Consider the following 24,026-nt stretch of genomic DNA (forward strand, 5'->3'; position numbering starts at 1 on the left):
CACCACCCTGGAAGTATTGTGGAAGCCAGCTGGGGTCATTGGGTGTTGAGACTTCCCCACAGCCCTCAACAATATATGTAGAAAACACCCCTTAACAGCAAAAGAAAAGCAACAAACGCAGAATGAGGCAGCTGATAGCACACAGCAAAGCTCCCCATAAAAAACAAATCACAAACTCAGGTGAGCAGCTCCCCATAGCGCCCTGTGAGGGCTAATTTTCATATTTGCTGGTCCTGTAGTGCCCCATGGAAGGGCATGGCATGACTAATGTTATGTACAGGTGTTCTGGTGGTCTGTATGAGGTCCTGCCGCCCCCTCAAATGTTTTTAGCAAAAACAGACCCTAAGTCTCCTGGGTCTTGAAAGGATGACCCTAGGAAAGATTTATGTAATATTCTTTTTTTTATTTTTTATTATTAAATCTTTTTTATTAACATTTTGCTCAAGTGACCATACATTCCAATAGTTACAATCGTTTGTACATGGTTGACATCTTAACATCACAACACTTTTCTCCTAGAGAGATATGAGGACACAGGTCCTACCTAGTTTCAAAAACCGAAATGTGTAACAAGCCATACATATAATCAGTAAATACAACGTTTAAGTATATCAGTCCCCTCCGCTCTCTTGACCATTCATGACTAATTTTGATCCCTCCTCCTCTGGTCTTGCTCTATGCTTACGCCATGGTAACCATATTTTCTCCCACTTTTTGACACATCCCCATATTTTATATATCATTTCTTCTGCCCGTTGGGAATATCAAGGTCTTGTTTCCACTCGCCCAAGGACGGCGGCGAAGGTGCTCCCCACCTCCATGCAATGGCCCTTTTAGCAATCACAGCTGCAAGAGTGAGCCATATTCTCGTATGTCTGGGCCAGTCAGAGTCTCCCTTGATCACCAGGAAAAGCCATTTGGCATCCATAGTGATGTTGCTCCTGAAACCCTTGACATTACGTCTGTGACACCATGCTAATATCTTGCTATCTTCGGACATTCCCACTGAATATGAATAAAGGTACCCTCCTGTAGACACCCCTAATGCAAAGCGCTGTGTGTGCCTTACCCCAAGTATACAAGAGCGGGCGCGGGTAGTAAGTACCAGTGCAGTATCTTAAGTGGCAGTAGTCTAAATTGTGTTCGGACTGCAATATCTCTTGGGCGCTGTAATGCCTCCTGCCAGTCTGTGTCATCCATGTTCCCAAGATCGTCAGTCCATGCAGATCTCAGGGCCACTAGGGGGTCTGGTATATTATTCATTAGTTTACGATATATTGTGGAGGTTGGTTTTTCAGGGAAGGGGTCTAATAACAATCTCTCTTCCAGAGGTTGGTAATCTGGAATGGAGGTGCCATGCTGGATGTGTTGCCGCAGGGCATGCATCAGTCTGAGATAGTGGTATCTTTGCATTTGGTTTAAAGTGTATTCTTATTGCAGGTCTTCAAATACGAGTGGAGCCTCTCCTCTCAATACATCGCCTAGATGTTCAAGCCCTATCAGTTTCCAATTTTCTAAAGCCGGTTAATACAGCTACTTCCCTCAGGAGGTCACCCTCCCATAGTGGGGACCGGCTGGTCAGTTTCCCGGCCCAACCCAGCATTCTGTTAGCTTCTCTCCAACACTCCACAACTACACCTGTGTGCGGTGGACACTCCAGAAACCTCTTTCAGGGGTATGAGTTGTGTACAATGGTCACCCGACATATTAGCTCTGTCCACTCTGTCTGCAGGTTCAGGCAGATCAGTATATATCCAGTCGTTTAGAACTAGCAGCTGGGAGGCCCAGTAATATAGCTTAATGTCCGGTACCACTAAACCTCGATCATACACCCCCATCTGTAGTTTGTGAAGCGCTATCCTGGGGGAGCCCTCCTGACATAGGAGCATTCTAACCTTCTGAGATATTCTATTAAAAATTGTTGGGGGAACTCGGCAAGGGGTATTCTGGAGAGCATAAAGGTGGCACGGCAAAGCCATCATTTTAAGCAGGGCCGCCCTGCCAATAAGAGACAACAGGAGGGTATGCCAATGACCTATATCGGCACTGAGTCGCGCCATCTTGGGCTCAAGGTTTCTCCGCACAAACGCCTTGTGGTCTCTCACAATATGTATACCAAGGTAATTAAACCCCTCTCTCACCACTGGAGCTACACATCCAGGCGGTATCCTGGGTGGAGGGCTGGCAGTGGAAATATCACTGATCTAGACCAATTAATGGTGTAGCCTGAATAGATTCCAAAGAGCTAAAAAATGTGGAGCACTCTAGCCATCGAGTAGTATGGTCTTGCCAAGTTTAGGAGAATGTCGTTCACATACAGCAAAATCCGTTCCTCCCAGTGCCTTTATCCCCCAAATCATTGCGTCTCTTCGGACCCAATGCGCCAGTGGCTCCAGCGCAATGGCAAATAGTAATCGGGACAGGGGGCAACACTGTCTGGTATGTCTCCCCAATTGAAAGGATCTGGACATTACCTCATTGACTCGCACTTGAGCCAGAGGACTCTCATATAATAGCCTTACCCAACTACAGTAGTTGGGGCCAAAGCCCATTTTGTGAAGTACCATAAATCGATAGGGCCATTCCATACTATCAAACGTCATTGATGCATCTAACGGCATCACTGCCCTCTGTTGAGCAGCAGCATCTCCCGTCAAGTGAAGCACTCAATAGGGCCTCCGTAGGTTGTGACAGGTGCTTCTGTTAAGCATATGGCTCGATTGATCTAGGTGTATCACCTCTGAGATGATGGGCACTAATCTATTTGCTAACGCCTTGGCCAGTTCTTTCGTCTCCACATTTATTATGTAGATTGGGCGATAGGAGGCACACTGGTCCGGCGGTTTCCCAACCTTATGCACTAACGCGATTTTGGCCACACGTTGATCCGGCGGGAGCAGCCCCCACTCTCGGGCCTCTACTAGCATGTCTAACAGTGGTGGTATTATTATGGAAACCTGACTTTTATAGATCTCCACTGGAAGTCTATTGGGGCCTGCTGCCTTCCCCAAGTTGAGGTGCCCCAGGGCTCCTCCCAACTCTTCCTCCATAAGATCCACATCTAATGCTTCACGCACTTCTTCAGATATTGTGGGGAAGGAGAAATCTCTCAAAAATTCCTCGCAATCGCCTTCAGATCTAGTACTGGTGGGTGCATATACCCCCTCAAAGTGTGCAGCGAAGACTTCTGCTATGCCTGTACTTTTCAGTATCCCTGCCTTGTCTCTCACACCTGTCACCCATGAGTGTTCTCTTTCCTTTTTCTCCAGCCATGCTAGGAGCCTTGTAGTTCCCTTGCCTAGATAAACAAGTTGAGAAAGAGCTGAAAGAGTGCCACCTTTGTAATTTCTTATCCCCCCAGGTGACACAACATATTTGCGTTATCCTTTGGTGGCAGTCTTATCATCGACAACCCATGACAAAGCCATTGGGCGGCTTGATGACATCTTTGCAGTGTGGGGCATGCTCGCTATCCCCACATCTGATAATGACCCACCTTTTAATAGTAAAGAATTCAAGTAGTTTCTTGTTTGTCTCAATGTCAAGCATCAACAGTGTACACCTCTCTGGCTTTAGGCCAATGGTGTTGTAGTACGATTTATGGGTACCCTCGAGATGGTAATTCAGCGACTATCAATGGAGGGAATTGATCTTAATTAATCATAGGGGGAAGGATCACTTGTCCTGCACAACCAGGGTATGCAGGAGGTATGTGGGGTGTCTCAGGTAAAAAACCCTCATGCACGTGATGGGAAGATCGTGGTAGCGGTATATGTTGATTCTCCACTCTTCATTCACGTGTGTGCATAATCATCGGGTCAGTATGGTTATGCAGCCTCCACCTGGAGGTTCTTACCCATGGTTAAAACAGTAGTGATCACGTGATGTGAATAGTGCTCAAATTTGTTAATATACCCGGACAGCCGGATGCTTCGCTTTATTGGGTCTGGATTCGGGTAGCCTGTCATAGGGTATTGAATATCGTGCGTTCCGCGAATGTATTAGGGATTCTAACGCGCTCAAAGTTAGTGATTAAAAATGGCCGACATGTTTCAGCCCAAATTGCCTAGATAGGTCTTGTGGGCTTTCTTCAGGACCAGGAGTGAAAGGTGAAAAAGTGGATGTTTATTACCAAAAATTGCCTTATTATAAACAGTGTAAGAAAAGGAAAAATTCAACCTGTTTCTTTGCAATACGGGAGGTCACAGTGTACCTGCAAAATATAAAAACAATATGTATACAGATGGGGGTGGGTGGCGGAGGGATGGGGGTAGGAGACACACAAGGTACATACATTACAAAATCAAGGTTGATTTTGTCGCAACTAGAAAATGGCAATACTTTACAGACCCCATAGTCCTTGGCAGTGTTAACTCTCTCATTGTCTGACTATAGTGGCATGCACATGATCTTTAGTTATATTGTGGTTTTCCAAAATCGTCTATGTCTTTAGAGAGCATGCAGTGGAATTGCTATACTTAGCATGCTGGCACAATTACTGGTGGTGGGCGCATGCGCGTGTAAGGGTGACTACTGTACACCGTTGGCCGTTTATGAGTTACTTTAAGGGTTGCCTAAATCGGCGATATGGTACGCAACCATTCAGTGGGCGTGTATCGGGTGAACGGAGACCGATGTCTCTTCTTCTAGAGCGCTTTTGAGACGTACCTCAAGTGTGAAATTGTCACACTTCCTCGGGTTATGGCAGGAGGTGAGGGTGCCTTACTAAAAGGAAATGAAAGGAAGGGAAACGTTATTCAAAGAGTACTTGCTGTTCGCATTGAGCAGACAATCGGAGATCCGTCTCTGCTACCTGTGGCTCTGAACCTCGTACGCTGCTTGTGCTGACACTTCGCCCGCTAACCCGGAAATGCCGCGGGGTTGCTACCAGGTCTATTTTGAGTATTCAGTGTTGGTAACTGAAAAAAGACTCGGTCGATAGACACGAGTCTCTCTTCGAGAGCGGAGTTTGTTAATTATGTGAATATTCATAATGGTGGAAATTTCTGTGAATGCGTTTAATGCGATAAAAATACCTATTCATGGAACTCTCTAAATTAATTCATACGGGTGTTGAGATTGTTGGTCTTAACATGAGAAGTATATCTAAGGGTCGATTTGACTTGCAAATCGGAGTTGGATATGCTTAATACTGTTGATGTTTTCTTTCTAGTCATGTTGCTTATTGGGGGGGGGGAATTTTCCAATTCGAAATTGGAAAAGTAACTGGTTGTGTTTGAAAATAAGTACTTATACAGATTTTGTCTGTATATCTTTACTGTAGATGTCCTAATCACGTTTCTTCGTTCATGAATAAGAGGATTATTATTTTCTCAGGCTCAGCCAAGGTACATTGTCATTTAAGCCCTCGGAATCTATCTTCAACCTATGGACCCAACGTTGCTCTTTTTCGAAGAGGATCTTCTCTGCATTCCTGTCTTTTGTCTCAAGGGTTTCAAGGATGACCCAGTTTAGTTCTTCTACCGTGTGGCCCACAAGCAAAAAATGATTGGGCATCTTGGTGGTGCTTTTTTTGCACTTAACATTGCTCCGATGCTCGCAAATCCTCTGCTTGGCCTTCCTGCAGGTCATTCCGATGTATCGCATATTACACGGGCAAGTTATCATGTACACCACGTGACTGCTGTTACAATTCATGTGATTCCTTATGGTCCATTTTAGGTTTGGGAGAAGTTGTAATTCCTTCGTCGGTTGAGTGAGACTACACACCGAGCAAGAGCCGCAGGGGAAGTGTCCTGTAACAGGTGGATTACCCCATAAGCTTGTTCTTTCTCTGGGTTTGCTAGGAGGTGGTCTCGTGGGGACAAGTATGTCCTTTAGATTCCGGCTTCTTTTGTTAGCGAACCTTGGTTTCGGCCATGTCAGGGTACCTGTCGTAAGGATACTCCAATTCTTATTGATTATCTTCTTCACTTTGTCGGTCACAGGGCTGTAAGTTGTTATAAATGTCATTAGTTCTTCCTGTGTTGTTTTTTCTGTTGTTTCCAAAAGACCATCTCTATTCTGATGGCGGGCTCGCTTCTTACATTTATTAATCACCTTTCTTGGGTAATTTCGATCCTCAAGTTTTTGACAGAGGTCATTCGCTTGCGTTTTATACTCCTTGGTCTTACTGCAGTTCCTCCGCAGCCTGAGAAGTTGACCGTAGGGGAGGTTTTCCCTCAGACATCGGGGGTGGAAGCTATTAAAGGATAGCAGGCTGTTCTTCGCTGTTGTTTTGAAGAAGGTGCAAGTTTGTAATGTCTCTCCTTCGGCATAGATGGTAATGTCTAAGAAATCCAGGATTTGTTTGTCAGCATTATAAGTAAATTTCAAACATTCATCTCTGGTATTTATCCAGGAGTGGAAGTTTTGTAGGCTGACCGTATCGCCATTCCAGATTAGTAAAATATCGTCAATATACCGTTTCCAGAACAGTATTTGACATCGGGAGGGGTTGTTCTCATTCTGGATGTGTATCTCCTCAAAGCTGCTGACATAGAGCCCTGCCACGCTTGGGGCAAATGTGCTGCCCATCGAGGTACCGTGGCATTGTAAATAGAGGGTCTCTTTATACTGGAAGTAATTCTCCATGAGTGCGAGTCTGCAGCATTCCAGTAGGAAATGTCTTGGAGTTTTGTGTGGCCAGTCAGTATTGAATATTATGGTCTCCAGTGTGTCTAAGGTATTCTGCTGAGGCAAGACCCCCACGTACCAAAAAGATACTCGAGATCTTCTCAACCAGTTGCAACAAGTGGAGTACTCACAGGAAACCATGCTGTTGGTTGGGCTTGATGTGGAAAGTCTCTATACGAGCTTTTGTTATAAACTTCCACTTTTTCACCTTTCACTCCCGGTCCTGAAGAAAGCCCACAAGACCTATCTAGGCAATTTGGGCTGAAACATGTCAGCCATTTTTAATCACTAACTTTGAGTGCGTTAGAATCCCTAATACATTCGCGGAACACACAATATTCAATACCCTTTGACGGGCTACCCGAATCCAGACCCAATAAAGCGAAGCATCTGGCTGTCTGGGTATTTTAACGAATTTGAGCACTATCCACATCACTTGATCACTACTGTTTTAACCATGGGTAAGAACCTCCAGCTGGAGGCTGCATAACCATACTGACCCGATGATTATGCACACACGTGAATGAAGAGCGGAGAATCAACATATACCGCTACCACGATCTTCCCATCACGTGCATGAGGGTTTTTTTACCTGAGACACCCCACATACCTCCTGCATACCCTGGTTGTGCAGGACAAGTGATCCTTCCCCCTATGATTAATTGAGATTAAAGTTAAGGAAACTGAATGGATCAGAACTTCCTCCTCCCTCATATGATTGATTGATGGGAATTGATCTTAACCAAGCCATGTGTCAAGCCCTTCATGCCTATTGATCAACTCCTCACTCCACCACTGGTGAGAGTGCTACCACCTTGCTATTTGGGAGAGCCATAAGAACCAAACTCCCACAATAGACATCGGACCGATCGATGAATACTGATAACGTTTGTGTCACAGACACTTCTTAAAAGTACAAAATGAAAACCTATGCGGTGATAAAGCAGGAAACAGTCTTCAATAAAGGGGGCTGGGTACTGGTAAAAAAGAAACGGAAGCAGAAAGCAGACACTCCATTTGCTGATGACCCTTTGAGGGTTGTAACTTGCAAAGGATACATAGTGACAGTGCATCATCCGGGAAAGTCCATCCCACGATACTCGTCACACTTTAAACACCTACCACAATGTTCGTCATCTCTTGAGATCACAGGCGAGGTGACCCGATGTGATCAAACATCTAAGCCTATGTCATTAGTGCCTTATCAATGTGCATCTTAACTGCCTCAGACCACCCGATCTGACAGACCAGTGCGAGCACCTTGGCAACTCATTGAAGAAATCTGATGCTAATGCTGTCTGTACTTTTTATTTAACAAAGGGGGAGATGTAGTGTCTTTAATATTAGGCGCACCAGGACCCTCGCGGTTCTGGCTGGTCTCTAAACAGGAATTATGTAGTCTGCTGGGCAGTGGCAGCTGGTAAGTTTAGGAGGTAGATGGCCGGATGGGACACTTGCACACGCACACATACACACTCTTAGCTATGCATTCCCGCGCCCACACACAAAAAACATCCATTCACAGTATTCATTACCAAACATTCATACACACTGGCACTCACGCACAAACAAAACATTAATTAAAAAAAAAACACACTTACCTGCAGCTCTGGCTCGGAGGTCCCAGGATGCTTTGGACTGCTGCATTCCCTCATTGGCTGACCTAAGGTCCCATCATCATCACAGAATAGGATGGAATCAATGAGAATAATTACCCCACCACCCTCTGTGATGAAATGCCACTGATTGACACTCTCCCCTGGGTTCTTCAGGGCTTAAAACTGAAGTGCCAGGTGTGAAGAAATCAGTGAATCTACCCCTCCTCACTGGGGGGAGGGCCTCAGGGTCCTTTTCTGAGCTGAGGAGGTCACACCCACCGGAGCTGTGACTTCCTCAGCCCAGCAAAGTTCATCTCAGGCAGCCAGGAAACTGCACATTTATCTCATGTCTGGCTCCTGGCTGCCTGGCCTGAAAATGAACAGTGTCTGTCAGGCTACCCTTTGTTTAGCCTGGCAGACACTGTTCGTGAGGGGCAAAAGCTGAGGAGGTGTGACCCTTCAGCCTAAATGGACTGGCCGCGGCTGCTGCTGGGAGGTGTTAAATTGCGGTTAAGTAGTTATAACGCAATGCGTACAGAGCATGATCGTATGCTAAAGCAAAAAGACATCTGTTGCAGAGTTCAATGTGTGGCGTGATCATTTGCATACTCCTGGGCTAGGGAAGCCGCTACAAATGTTAATCCCCATTATAATGGAAAAACTCATTATTGGGTGGTATTTATGGCACCGATTAATTCCGGCTAAGGAGAGTTGTATTTTATGGTGTGCAATAAAGATTGTACCAATTACAAACCCACTCATCATGAGGGCTTTAGGCCACTATTGCCAGTCATCCCACACGGGCACGAGCACTAGTTTGCGCTCAATTTGGGACTACAAGTTAGTGCGCAAATTGTGGAAGCAGATAGTGCAAATGCGCTGTTTGTGTATGTCAGACTGGGAATAACATGCCCTTTTGGCATGCTGGTTCCCAATCTCAGGCGAATGAAAAGGGTGCTATACTTAAAAATACAGGAGAGGCATGGAAAAATAAACATAGAGATACACGGGCGATATCATACCTGCCAGCTCAAACAGGGCCAATGTGTGACACACAATATTGGCTCCCTTCACACAGGTGAAGCACTGATATTCCACTGATATTCCACTGTGGCACAACATATTAGCTGAAAACCCTCCTTAGAGTGGATTTTCAGCATGTGTACCAAGGCCTTACACAGTCACTGTCCATTACAGGGTGTGAAATGTTCCCAAGACATCGTCCACATGCTTAGAAGTTTGTTTTGTTTTTATTAATTGCAAAGGTTGAGATGCAGGTAGAAACCCTGCCCCTCAAAGGCTCCACCCCTCACTGGCACACTGTGACAGTGTTTAGGTCAAGCCTGGGCAGCGCATACACTGCTCTGTGGGGCATGCTGTATTTAGGTAGGGACTTGAAGCTCAGCCCATTCTCCGCCATATTTTTCATTGGCTTGTGTCATTGTCAATGATAGTCAACAGTGGATTGAGATGGGAGATGCAAGTTCCAGACCTTTCTCTCTTCCCTGTGGGGTGCTTCAGGGGTCTGCTCTTAGCCCCACTTTATTTAATGTGTATGACACTCCCCTTGTTAATCTGATTCACAGTTGTGGCCTGGCTGTATTCTCCTGTGCTGATGATACACAGATAGTGGTATCCATCTCATCAGATGAGGAGAAGGATGCAAGTAATTTCTGTAGATGCATGTCCTAAGTTGCGGGCTGGATGCAGAGAAACTGTCTCAAGCTGAACTCTGATAAAACTGAGATTTTGCTTTTTGGAAAGGGGACCACCTTTTGGGATGGATCATCATGGCCTTCGGATCTAGGCGCTTTACCGAGGCCAGAGGAGAAGGCAATAATTTTTAGAGTAATTTTTATACCAAACTATGCTTCTAAGAACAAATCAATGCTGTGATCTCAGCAGGTTTTTTTCATGCTGAAGGTTCTCAAGAAAATTATTCTGTTTATTCAGTTTGATGTACAGAAGACTGTGATCATGGCACTCATCTTCTCGAAGATGGACTACTGCAATGCCTTATATTTAGGCCCTTCTAAATATCTGATAAAAAAAACTCCAGTTCTTGCAGAACGCAGCAGCAAGAACGTTACTGAAGGTCCCCAAATTTGGACCAATCTCTCATTTAATGCATTGCCTCCACTGGCTACCAGTGGAAAAGAGGATTTCATTTAAGGCTCTGTGCATAATCCACGAGGCCCTCTAAAGAGCTGGTCCAACCTTTTTTCAGGATCGGTTCTCCTGGTATACTCCCCTCTAGGAACCTTAGATCGAGCTCTGCGTGAATAATCACTGTCCCAAGAATAAACAAAGCAAAATAGGGTGGAAGAATGCTCTCGTACTGTGGAGGGAAACTATGCAACTCCTTTCCTATTGCCTTACACTCATAACCTACCATGCAGCAAATCAGAAAACAGTTGAAGACGTGGTTGTTTACTCAATAGGTCAATGAGCTATGCCAGAGGTGTGGCCCCAGGTAGAAGGTTTTCCTGGTTATAATTCATGTAGTGCTAAGACACCTTCGGGTATTGCGCGCTCTATAAAATTATTTCATTCATTCATTCAATGACATCACAGGAAGTGATATAATAGTGACCCTGATTTATTTCCAAGAAGGCATGTCACATGACCTAACATCACTGTAAGCATTGGATAGCATGACAAAGTACTTCAAAGGATCTGCATTGGTTAGAATCATAAAGTAATGCAAAGTCTTGCTGTGCACTGATTTGCATTATTCTGTATCAAAGGGGCATTCCATAGATGGTCCATGAAGGTTCCCATGCAATCACCCTTGGAGTTTGACTCAAATCCCTGTCTTCAATCTTTGGAATACAAGAATTTGCTCCAAAATCTAATGCCTCGTCGATGCAGGCATAATGAGGAGAATTGTTTTTATTTCTTCGCTTTTTACCAACTTTGCATATGCTCTGTATTGTACAGCCCACATAGAAAGTTGGAAATGCCTTAATGCATATTTTTTGTACTGGAAGGACCCCTTTCAGGTCAAAACATAGGCTTCAGAGAATGCACACAGCTTGCACTTTGGCACAAGGTCATGTGTGTTGGGGCATGGCTGCCAAAAGCACGACAGCACACTGGGTAAAGAAAAAGTGTGCAACATCTTAGATAAGGCACATTTTGTCTTTACCGCTTTGATGCAAGACTGTGCAGCTACTTTGGTCTCAGTCCTCACTCAATATCTTTCACTTGATTCTCATTCAGGTTTACTCACACACACACATTTACACATACATCAACAATTTCTCTCACAGATGCATGCTCTCTGTCTCTTAAAAAAGCTCTCACCCGCAAGCACGCATACCACATACATTTAAACCATGTTTGCTTACACCATCTGCCACCATAGATCCTAAGTATGCTCCATTTTTTGTCACACTCATAGTAAATAATACAATATCATTCACTAATATTATAATGAAAAACAGGCAGACGGTAAGGAATACGGAGCCCCGCGTTTTCTTGGCACTGATTTTGCCTCCCACCCACGCACCCCAAAACCAGGGGTCGCAAATGTAGTGCCAGGGGTTGCAAGGGGAAAGCCAGTGGTCGCAGGTGCAACCCCTGGCGACCCCTAAATAATGTCCATGGTTGCAACTAGAGTTAAACGTTGCAAAACAGTACTCAAACACTATAAAATATGAAGTTAGACAGGGGATGAATAAGTCCTAATGTGCAGTGTAATAGGTTTACAATTGTTTCCTCAGCTTCTCACATATTAGAGAGGGATAAGACATATATGTTCTTATACATCCTTAGATCTTTGAAGATTACAATCCCGGTGAGAACAATCCTTCTGGGACCATGGCAATGAAAAGAGTCTTTGGCCTCCTTTAAACCTTAACAAATTGACAGTGACCAAATGTGCTCATTGTCCATGGACCCAGCGTTGACAACTGTTGAACGTCAGGGAGGTTCATTTACAGCTAAAAACATGTTTGTGACAATTACTAGGTAAAACCACCACAGCACCAGTACACCAGAGTAGTCCCAATTAATCCCTGTGTTTAATTGCAGCTCCTGGTGTAGGTAGAAGTCTTCCTTCTGCCTTACTTGTCTTGGCTCCTGCACTTAATTTTTCTGGTTTGATAGTGTTACAAACTAGTCTTCAGTTTGGTGATATCACTATCTTTTCTGTCACCATTCCCTTTATAGTTATTTATTGCACTTCATTATTTTCATGTCGTTTTTTTAATCTCCTTTCTATTAATTGTCTCACCTGTCTATCTTCTTTTCAAAAACTCTGATTCCCCTACTAGTTCTCTACTGGCTGGGCCTCCACTCACCAATGCAAGCCTTATTTACCTTTCCATGAACTCTCCACTTCCATTTTAACGTCTGCAGGCTAACTGTATTTGCTTCTGCTTTTAGGTTTGCCCTGTGCTTACTCTTTGCATTTATGTGGACAGACTCGGGCCTCGTTTAAAAGCCCATTTCACTGCTTGTGCGTCATTTTTTAGGTGCACCGGCGGTGCAGTGTGCCTGCTCACATTTATAAGACCACATGACTTTTCATGGCCATGTACATATGGGCCCCTTTTACACATTACTGTGCATGAAAAGGGTTTCTCATGGGTGTTGCTGTATGTGTTCACTCGCAACATCCATGGAACCTGACGCATTCCCAGATTTATAAAAGTGTTGCAAACCTGGGAATGCATTAGATTCCTATGCCTCCCCAGGAGAAGCAAAGGAGTGGTGCAACAAGAAGAAATACTTTTATTTCTCCTCTGTTTTTGCTCTTTCTATGTGTGCCGCATTCTGCAGGACAAATAGAAGGAGCAAAGCACAAATAATGATTGTTTATGTGAAGGAAGGTGTTCCTTCCTGCACATAAACAATCATCCCTGCAACATAGGCATCCTTGCACCATGGCACAAGGTTGTCTGTGTTGGCGCAAGGCTGCTATTTGTGCGCCGGCGCAGGGGAGAAGGACAGGAATGCACCGTATCTTGTAGATACAGCGCATTCTTGCCCTTTTATTTTGAAGCCTGGCAGCGCAGCAGGAAGGCTTGCTGCGCTGCCGTGCGACAAAATATAGTAAATGAGGCCGTCAATCTCTACCGATGACTGCGCTGAACAGTAAATGTCGAGGCTGGCTTCCCTCTGTGCCACCCCTTTGCTTCCATGAATCTTTATTATCTCCCTCGCTAAGCATCATATAGCTCAGCTGGCACACTGCTGCACAGTCTAGGCTAGATACCTAATCAAGTATACCTAAGCTTGTATCCAATTTGTGTCTACATATACTATTTACTTTTCACCATTTTTGGTGTCCTAAATCCCACTAACATCTAATAAGCGTTCTTCTATCACCAGTTTTCACACTTTGATTCCCATTACACACTGTCCAGACAAGTATCACCAAGGTGGATACCGCTCAAGCCAATTTTAAGAAGTTCTGTATTTCCAGAACTGAAATGACTAAGCCAGGAAACATCACACCCATTTTTAGTTTGAGCCTAGTGGCAGTGCGCATGCGAAGCATGCTGTAGTAGAGTATGCTGTGAAAGCCGCGCCTACTCTTCTCCCATATTTTTCATTGGCTGGTGTCAAAGTCCTTGGTAAATGATGGCTTCCGATTGATTATGAGGCTTGTTAGTCCTTCCTTGTTACCGCCTTGTCACCGTTTATTACCTCCCATAAGGACTGGATCTTTTACTTGTGGCGTTACAAGGTCTCTTTCATAAGTCTGTAAGCAATTCCACCCACAACATCTCAGCAGGCCCTTTGGTGTTACTAATGTATATATTTAAATTATAGTGCATTTGCTTTAACTATAGCGGGCGCACTTTAATTATTTATTCACGTAACACTGGTCACTTTTGTAATATATTGATAAAAATTATAGCGTGTCCACTTTAACTATAGGAGCCACGCTTAATTGTTTATTTACTTAATAATGCTGGCCGCTTTCGTAATGTATTTATTTAAATTATAGCGTGTCCGCTTTAACTATAGCAGACACACTTATTTATTTATTTTATTAACAGTGCAGGACGCCTTCGTTAGGGCCGAGCAAAGGAGGGGCCCACAACGTTATAGCATTTGCAATGTAATAGGATTAGCATTTACGCTCCTTCAAGCTATTGTCATTGTAAATGACAATACCGTTTATTTATGTTTTAAAAACCAAAACATAAATAAAAGGCTTTGTCATTTACAATACTAATAGCTCAAACTCACGTAAATGCGAGACATATTGCATTGCAAATGCTTGTTATAGAGTGGTGTCCACATCCAGTAAAAATGCTGCTGGGGAGGGGCAGATGCTATGAGCAGTTTCAGTTCAATCCCTCCCTACCCCATCACCACACCACTCTTCAAAAGAGGATTTAAATGAGGGGTAATAGAGCATCCTTTACCTAATGCTAATGCACTTTGGTTATTTTCATTCCTTGTTTTGGCAGACCTAGATAACTTTGCTGGAGATATGCCTTTCCCATGCTCCTCTCCTGTGGCCTGTAGACACCGTTGTGGCATATTTACCATTATATCATGCAGGTCAGCAAGTGACACTGCTATGCTGCGCTACATGATGGGGAAGGGTAGGAATGTAATATACTTAACATTGTATGGCGCATTTCTGACTTTTCCCAGCTCTGGTGTACAATTTTCTGCCAAGCACCAATGCAGGTACTCATGCACCATAGTGCAAAGGTGCCTGCATTGCTATCGCGAGAAAGCAACTCAGAAGGAGTTGCTTTCTCGCGAGAATATGGCACGATTGACACAGTTCCGAAACCTTTGGATCTAAAACAAATACGGTGTGGAGACGCAGATGAAATACGGTCACTCCAACCTCTTTTCTATCCAAACATATCAAAAAACAGGTCGTTTGAAATCGTAAATACAGAGTTCATCACCATTATCTGCCAGAGTTCTCATCACAAATAGGGGGTCTCAAGTCTCTAAAAGATTGAATTTGTCCTGAGGATGGCCTTAAGGATGTAACAACTAGAAGGCCGAAACGTCGACTTTTTTGTCCACATCTCTAAAGTTACAATAATTTTGAAAGTTTGAATCGTTGTTTGAGATAGCACAAGATTCATTGTTATATATTGATAAAGAGTGGACGGCAACACAAATAGGCGAGAAGAACAATTTATTTATTTCTGAGTCTATTTGTCTTTTGATTAATTCTCTCATTTACTGTAACAGTACCCTTTTAAGCAAATATATAAAATGAAATATTGTTTTACAAACATAATACCCATGTAGCTTTTTCTTCTTCTCTTTTTTTTTCAAGTACTTTGATTACTGTGTCCAAATGATTGTGACAAACAAACACAGGCTTTAATTGATTTCAATTGATCAGAGATTCAAATTATTATGCGATCATTCTCCTGTAAATTAATTCAGAACAAACTCCCTTGCTAGCATTTTTTATTGAACTACAATGAATATCAGGCAAAGATGCCTACAAGAGATAACCTTTTATTTATTTATTTTTTTTAAAAGTAAAATCTCTAGTTTTGTAGGTCTCGCTGAACCAACGTGCATGTGTTGTTCTGCAAGAGTATAGTAGGCAAAACAAACTCTTGAAACCAGCGAGGATTGTCCCCAATGCATTTGAGGTACTTAAGCGCGACGCTTCCCCAGCGCGCACTTGGCTTCACTTCTCAATCACAACCCATATGGTGTTCCCTCCCACTCGCTCGCACATCAAAGGCTGCTCCCCCCCCCTGCTTTACACTTCAAAGGAATGCGCCCCCGCCCCGCAATGCCGAGAGCATTTCCCGGACGGCCGATTTTAATTTCATTTCGCAAGCAGTTCCCCCTCCTCCCTCTCCTGACTTGCTCCTGCCTCCCACACCAATCCCACGTCGAGGCTGCTTCCACTCTCCCGCTGCCCCGTCAGAGCACTTCAATTGCTTGTTTTTTTAAGCGTCTGATCATGAGGTAAGGAAACTAATTTAAAGAAAAATAATCTTGATTACTTAAGTGAGGAAATAGGTCAATACAACTGAGTGTATCTATTATATCCTTCAATCACAGAAAAAGTGGTCACATAAGGGGTTCAAACGTGTGAAGATACTTCAGCAACATTGATAACAGAACAAAAAGAAATTCTAGGCAGTTAGACTATTCTAGTTATCAATGTAAAATAGCCTATTCCTGAGAATAAATACATTGGAGAATGTCCTAGGCATTAAAAGTCTCCCAGTGTTGAATCTTAACAGAAACTATAAGGAAATGGGTTAAAGCAGTCGACGATTCGGTCTCTACCGAGATGAATCTATGAGACCATCATCAGGGCGGGATGTTTTAAATGAAGATCCAAGACCCCTCTAGAAATCAAAATTCAACAGAAATCAGAATAACTTTAAAGAGAAAGTATACACCAGGAGAAAGTGGTAAGAGAAACGCGTCCAAATTAACAGTATTGTGAATAGACCCAAAGTAGATACCAAGATATGAAGAAGAAAAATGGTACACATGAGCTGAGTTAAAATACAATAAAGAGCTACAAAATGTGACACCAAATATAGTTTAAACACTTATAAGGGCAAATGTCAATGTATTTTTAGAAAGGTGGTTCTTGCAGAAAACTGCTGGATCTGAAAGCAGAATAAACAATGTACATAAGCATATTGAATGACAAGTCCATATCAATCTATGTAGGGATTTCAAACCAGAACTACAGATAAAGGAACACTATCTTGTAGCAGCCCATCGCAAATGTAGCATGGATTCCTTAGAAGGAGCAGAGCGAATAATCTTAAATAATCTACACTGGAGTATAAATAGCTAAGTGCACTATGATCGGGACACTACATTGACGATAAAATGAAACTGTCTAAACGTGGCTAACACTCTCTTGTTTTAGGTAAAATAGATAACAGACACCTTTGTTTAAAATGGGGAGATAAAAAAAATTCTCCTCAAAATACCATTACGGTATAATGTGCTAAACAAAATTTGATGGTCACCTAGATTACAATTCATAGGATACCTACGTAGGTAATCACAGACAACACTAAATTTATACCAGGTAGAAACGCTATAACATAAAGGCATAAAAGGGAGGCTTACATCTACGATGACTAAAAGACGACCCATAAGGTACCTAGTTACATCCAAACATGTTATCTGTAAGAATATGATAACACAAATATTGCCAAAAAGAACGAAACATACACAGCACATGAAGTATCAGTCCCATATTTTGCCTAAATACAAAGAGAACATCTTACTTAGCAAAAAGATGTCGCAGCCACAGTCAGTGATCTCCAATAGCCTCAAACAAAGTGTTGGAAGCCATACGCCAGGCCAGAAAAGGAGAGGGTTGTAAATGAATGCAAGTACGGCACATAAAATTGTCAGCCATCTTAGAGTGGGGTTATGTAGAGAAGTATTAGACAAGGAAACATGATTCATACACATAGTCCTCCATATAATATTAGAAGCCCATTGGCACGTTTGAAGTGGAACATTTTGTTTGTAAAAGGATGTGAGTATGGGCAAAAATAAATGTCGCCATGTTTGAGTGAAGTTATTTAGATAAGTTCTAGGAAAAATCAGGTGATTCGTGAGGGAACAGAGAAGTAAGGATGTGTTATCGAAAGTTAAAATTTAATTTCAACCAAAGGAGGACATATCAATCCAAAAAAGTTAATATATCGATAATTTATATTTTATAAATACATTCAATTCACCATTTACCACACTCAAAGTGACATAGGGATAGTAATATGAACATGTTCAGAACACATGCAAATCATCTTGAATAGAGAAGATATCTGGCCAAATATGGAAAGCAACCAATTGGTTTACAAAAAATATGCAGTCAAAAAAGGGGCAAAGCGCATATATATATATATATATATATATATATATATATATATATATATATATATATATATACATTCACTGAAAAAAACATAGGTTTTAGGGGTGTTATAGTTAGCTGGACATTTCACTCATACAAAACCATTGAAATTCCTCTGTTGTAGTTAGCTGTACTAACTGTAGTTCTCGCGCTCGCAATCCACTGGTGATGATGTCACATATGACATCATTCATGACATGGTCAGTGACATCACTTATGACATCACTGATGGCATCTCAAACAATATCACTGATGACATCACTGATGACATCATCCAGTGAATGTGGTTTGGTTCCATATGTCAATTTGTATGATATATATAGCAATCTGCATTGAAGAATGAGTGGATGTATAAATGTCTGGATGGAGGATTTTTACTAGCAGTGTGATTGACTGTTTACTTGACTAATTTATAGTGTCTCCCTAAATATATTGGATAGTGACTAAACTGTGTGAATATCTGTATAATTTTCTCAGTTGTTGTGTAAACTGCTGCACCATTTGGTTACTAGCTACATGAAAGTGTATATTAGTTATGGATCAGTTAACTGATTATTTGTATGGGAGAGTGAATGTGTGTGTGGTTCGGTGGGGGGTGTGTGACTGCCCAAAGATGTGTCAATAGTTGATTCAGTAGGCATATGACATTAAGAGTACATATTATAATAGTTGTTTGGGTGAATGAATATGTATATGTAAATGTAAAATGTAAATGTAGTGCTTATATATCGCACGTATCACCCACCAAGGGGTCTCAAGGCGCTGTACACATTCCGCTGTGGAACCCTTCCTGGCCTTTCCCTGTGAAGTGCCCACTTCTGGGCACCCCCAAGGTGAAGCCAGGCATCCTAGCCCTGTTGGGGCCGTTGTATATGGATGTGCTGATGAGCAAATATATCTCTCAATGGTACATGTCCAATAAACTAGAATAATAAAAGGCAGTGTATGTGACATTTGTTGTATATAAATAAGTATACATAAGACTCATTGATTGCATGAGTGACTGTATGGATAACTGTATACTTGTAATAGTGATTTTATAACACACTAAGTATGAGTTACTATCTATATGAATAAATGAAGTGGTGTTTGTATACGTGTGTAGCTGAGTAAATATAAGTATGATCCATTGTTTGCATAAGTGAGTAGGATGACTGCATAAGTAAATAGGATGTGTGCTGGTGTGTAATGTCAATACAGGTGTATAAGTATATTTGATAGTGTTCTATTGATCATTGACTGCATGTATGAGTGAATCTATAGGTAATTGATTACATGTTTGTGTAGATCTAGCAATGACTGAGTGGGTTTTTAGATACTTCTATTGGTGTGTCAATGGATTCAAATATGGTACTCTGTATTTTACAGTGAGTGATGAAAGATTATAGTAGTGTATGATGAGGTGTATCTGATTGTCACGTGGATGATGTCATCAGTGATGTCATCAGTGATGTCATTTGAGATGTCATCAGTGATGTCACTGACCATGTCATGAATGATGGAATTTGTGACATCATCACCAGTGGATTGCGGGTGCGAGAGTTACAGTTAGTACAACTAACTATAACGGAGGAATTTCAATGGTTTTGTATGAGTGAAATGTCCAGCTAACTATAACACCCCTAAAACCAATGGGGTTTTCAGTAAATTTCTAGGGTTTTTTAAATGCTAATTCCTAACTATGACCTGCCTGAAACCTATGTTTTTTTCAGTGAATTTCAAAGGTTTTTTAAATGCTAATTCCTAACTATAACCTGCCTGAAACCTATGGTTTTTTCAGTGAATTTTGAAGGTTTTTTAAATGACAATTCCTACATATAATGTTGACAACTTCCCCATATTTTCAACAAGAAACCAAATCTGCAATGCCACCTAAAAAATCAGGCAATAGTTCCACTTACCACTAACAAATTAACATCAACATTTAACTAATGTAAGGACGTTGACTATGTGCTCCATGAATTACACCCAACACACACCCATGTTTAAAGAGCAATATGTGATAGAAGTTCTAATTATACACTTCCGACACCCAACAAAATCACAATACCCAGCGCCACGATCACCACTACCATCCCACTACCATCCCCACAGACCCCTACTACCTCAGAGGCAGCGCAAAACAATACTACGGACCTTTCCAAAATAATATAGCTCCTCAACAGTACACTATCTTAATCTACAAAGATGTGGCAACCAAGTATGTATACGGGAAAGAACTCGAACATCAACAATAATGTATACAACTCTAAGACTACCGGCGAAATACTATACACAAATCACTATAGAAATCAAAAACTTTTCTGTGTGTACATATACCACTGATAAGTGTAGTGTACTGAATAGTGGACGCAACCATATTATCTCAGACACTGGGGAATATTTCGCTCATGTAGCTGTGTTCACCCCTCCCCCCTTGAAACAGAGTGGAGTGGGCTCCTCCAACGCATACAACGTCAACGTCAACGTAAGACTATAAATGAGGCTACGCCTTGGGCGTGGTTCACTTCTGCAAAGAGAAGAGACCCTGCCACAGCGAAGGGCCGCACCCTGCCACGTGGCTGCCGCCATGACGCTTCCTCAATACAGGCCGATTGCAAACTCAGCACCACAGCACCGCAGACTTATGTCTGTATCGACTTCTGCCTTCGAACTCCATTGCGGACAGCAGGGTTCACAACTTGAATTCAGATTTGCATCTGTACTACAGACAGCGTTGAATCCAGACTTGCTTTATTTACGGTAGAGACAAATGGATTCTATGTCTTCTGATTTTGTAAAAGAATGTGACAAAAAGCATTCATCTATAACTGTGCTCACTACAGTCTTCAATCTACACTGCGGACAGCAGGGTTCACAACTTGAATTCAGCTTTGCATCAACACTACGGACAGCATTGAATCCAGCCTTGTTTTATTTAGGGCAGAGACAATTGTACTATGTCCTCAGATTCTGTTAACTGTGATAAAAGACCATTCATCGAACTTTGTGTCGACTACTGCCTTAAATCTACTCTGTGGACAGCAGGGTTCACAACTTGAATTCAGCTTTCCATCTACACTACGGACAGCATTCAAGATATCCTTCATTTTTGTAAGGCAAAGACTATTTTGTAAAAGGATGCCACAAAAAACTGTGAGTTCTGTTTTGAAACATACACCGCGATCAAAAGAGTTTACGGCTTCATACCAGTGGTGCATAAGCACTACAAACAACATAAAATTCACTCTTGATTTATTTAAGGGAGAAAAATACTACTGAGTTGTCAGTTTTATGTCAACAGTGAGGCATACTATCACTTTTTCGACAAAACACATTACTTCAATTACTTTCCCTCCCCACTCCAGACCACGCATCATCGCAGAATATGTACATGCTAAGCACCAAAGATACTAGTAACTCAGTGCACCAAAAATGATTATCATGTGGCCTTACTAAGGCACCATTCACAACACAAAAAACATTACTATCAATACAGCCTGCTTGGACCACACACTATCGCAGGCTCCACAGAACCTTCTTGTTTTACATACCACTAACTAAGTGTAAACCAAAGTAAGTATAACACCTATCAAACCCTACACATTATCCCTTTATTATGCTTCCTAGAAAAACTTATTTTATATCACTTAATAAATTTAGTTCAATAATAAAATGCACTCCGCATACATATTCTATCTACCACTTCAATCATAACTGCAGATGATGCTCTCCACCCTAAGATGTACACTGCGGACAGCAGGGTTTACAACTTGAATTCACCCTTGCATATACACTACAGACAGTAGGAAATTCATCCTTGATTCATTTAATGCAGAGTCAATTTTACTGTATGTATTCAGATTTTGTTAAAAAAAAAAGTGAAAAAAGCATTGTTCTATAACTGTACTGACTATAGCTTCCATGTACACTGTGCACAAGAGGGTTCACAACTTGAATTTACCTTTTCATTTACACTATAGACAGCATTAAATTCAGCCTTGATTTATTTAAAGCAGAGAAAAAAATAGTGCTGTTGTACTGCTAGTATGTGCAACCACCTTCAATCACTGCATTCTGTGTACTATGATAACAAAGAATGTAGAAGATTGCGCCAAAATGTACCTCCACCACTGGCAATACCAAGTACCTCTGGGGTATCACCTTCAACATCGCCACCAGATATACATCCACAATTTGAGAAAGTTAGAATGCACAGAGTGAAGTGCAATTGTTTAATTTGTTACGAGGAGCAATCAGTAGACCTAGTTTGCAGAGCAATTGATAACCATTCGATGCTACTTTTTATTGTGCCCCTCAAAGTTCATATAGTCCAGTATACAACAATGAATGATTTCAGTACAGCCCGCTCACACCACGCATCATCGCAGGGTGAGCACACAATAAACGCCAGACATACCACTAACTCAGTACACCGTAATAAATCGCCACGTGCCCTTGTTAAGGTGCAATTCAATAGGCAAAGCACATTTTTACCAGTGTGGTCAGCCTGGACCACGCATCATCGCAGGCTGCACACAAACCGCCCCTACCTCAGTGCACCACTACTCATGAATCCTTTACGATAGAATGTTCTGTGTATTATTTCACATACAATGCTCCTTACATTAATACAACAGACGCCATAAACCGTTTATGATTAAATATCTGTGTATGATATCATGATTACTATTCTACTTGTTACCAACAACAACGTAATAAAATGGAGTTGAGCACACCTGCCCGTACCCACTTCAATTATCTATCTGTACCACAAGTTCCACAAAGCACTCGAATTATTGAATCAAAGTCCACAATAATAAAGTCAATTTCTTCAAATTTTCTTCTCTTTATTCCTTCATCCAACGTATATGTATGTTTCAAACACAGCCAACACGTGTTTCATCCTGTCAGTCTTTGACAATAGACTTCTTCAGGGCCGTAAACAATTACAATATCCATTGTTCAAACCAACGAAATGGTGAGGGCGAGACGTAACTGTTCTAATGACAGAGATTTTGAACACAACCTTACAGACCTTTCACGGAGGTTCATTAACCGAGGTTACCATAGTAAAGTGGTTGAGAATGCCGTGGTAAGGGCAAAGAAACTTAAGAGATGTAAAACATTAGATAAAAGAACGTGTGAGGATGCTACTAGGGACACAAAGATAAGGTTAATTACGAATGTTAGTACTGATAGTGCTAAACTATTTAACATTATGAAGAGACATTGGCATCTACTCAGCATGGATAAAGATTTACTACCCTTTATTGGAAATAAACCAGGACTGACCTTTAGGAAGGGTCGTACTTTATCTAATCTAATTAGCCCTAGTTACCCTGTGAAAAAGACAGAGTCTAATTGGTTTACTGACAGGTCAAAAGGATTCTATAAATGTGGTAAATGCAGTTCATGCAGGTGGGCTAAAACTAAAGTAAAGACTTTCAACAATAATGATACTGGAGATCATTGCATTGGCAAGTTCATCAACTGTGATACTACTTTTGCACTTTATGTTATAGTGTGTTCGTGTAAAAAGATATACGTTGGAAGCACTATCAGAAAATTAAAAGAAAGGATGGTGGAGCACTTTAGGGCCTTGAAAACAGGGGATACCCGCTATCCTATAGCCTCTCACATTGTCAGGAATTATGAAAAAAAAGAGAAACATGTGTTTAGTTATCACAGGATTGATCATGTCAAACGAGATCCCAGAGGGGGAAATAGACTGCTGCAATTGCGACGAAGAGAGGTAATGTGGCTGTTGAAATTGAAAGCTGTTGAACAAGGTTTAAATATTGACCATGATTTTGAATTCTATTTAGGACATGAATAAACCGTGAAGATTGTTATTGTACTATTGGTTAGGTAATCTGCTAAAGACGGAATGTCATTATAAATATATGAGTCTGTAAGAGGAATAATGGGTAATATTATGAGAGATGTAATCCTCGCCCGAT

The sequence above is a fragment of the Lissotriton helveticus genome, chromosome 7 (genome assembly GCF_964261635.1).
Source record: "Lissotriton helveticus chromosome 7, aLisHel1.1, whole genome shotgun sequence".
In the NCBI taxonomy this organism is placed as follows: domain Eukaryota; kingdom Metazoa; phylum Chordata; class Amphibia; order Caudata; family Salamandridae; genus Lissotriton; species Lissotriton helveticus.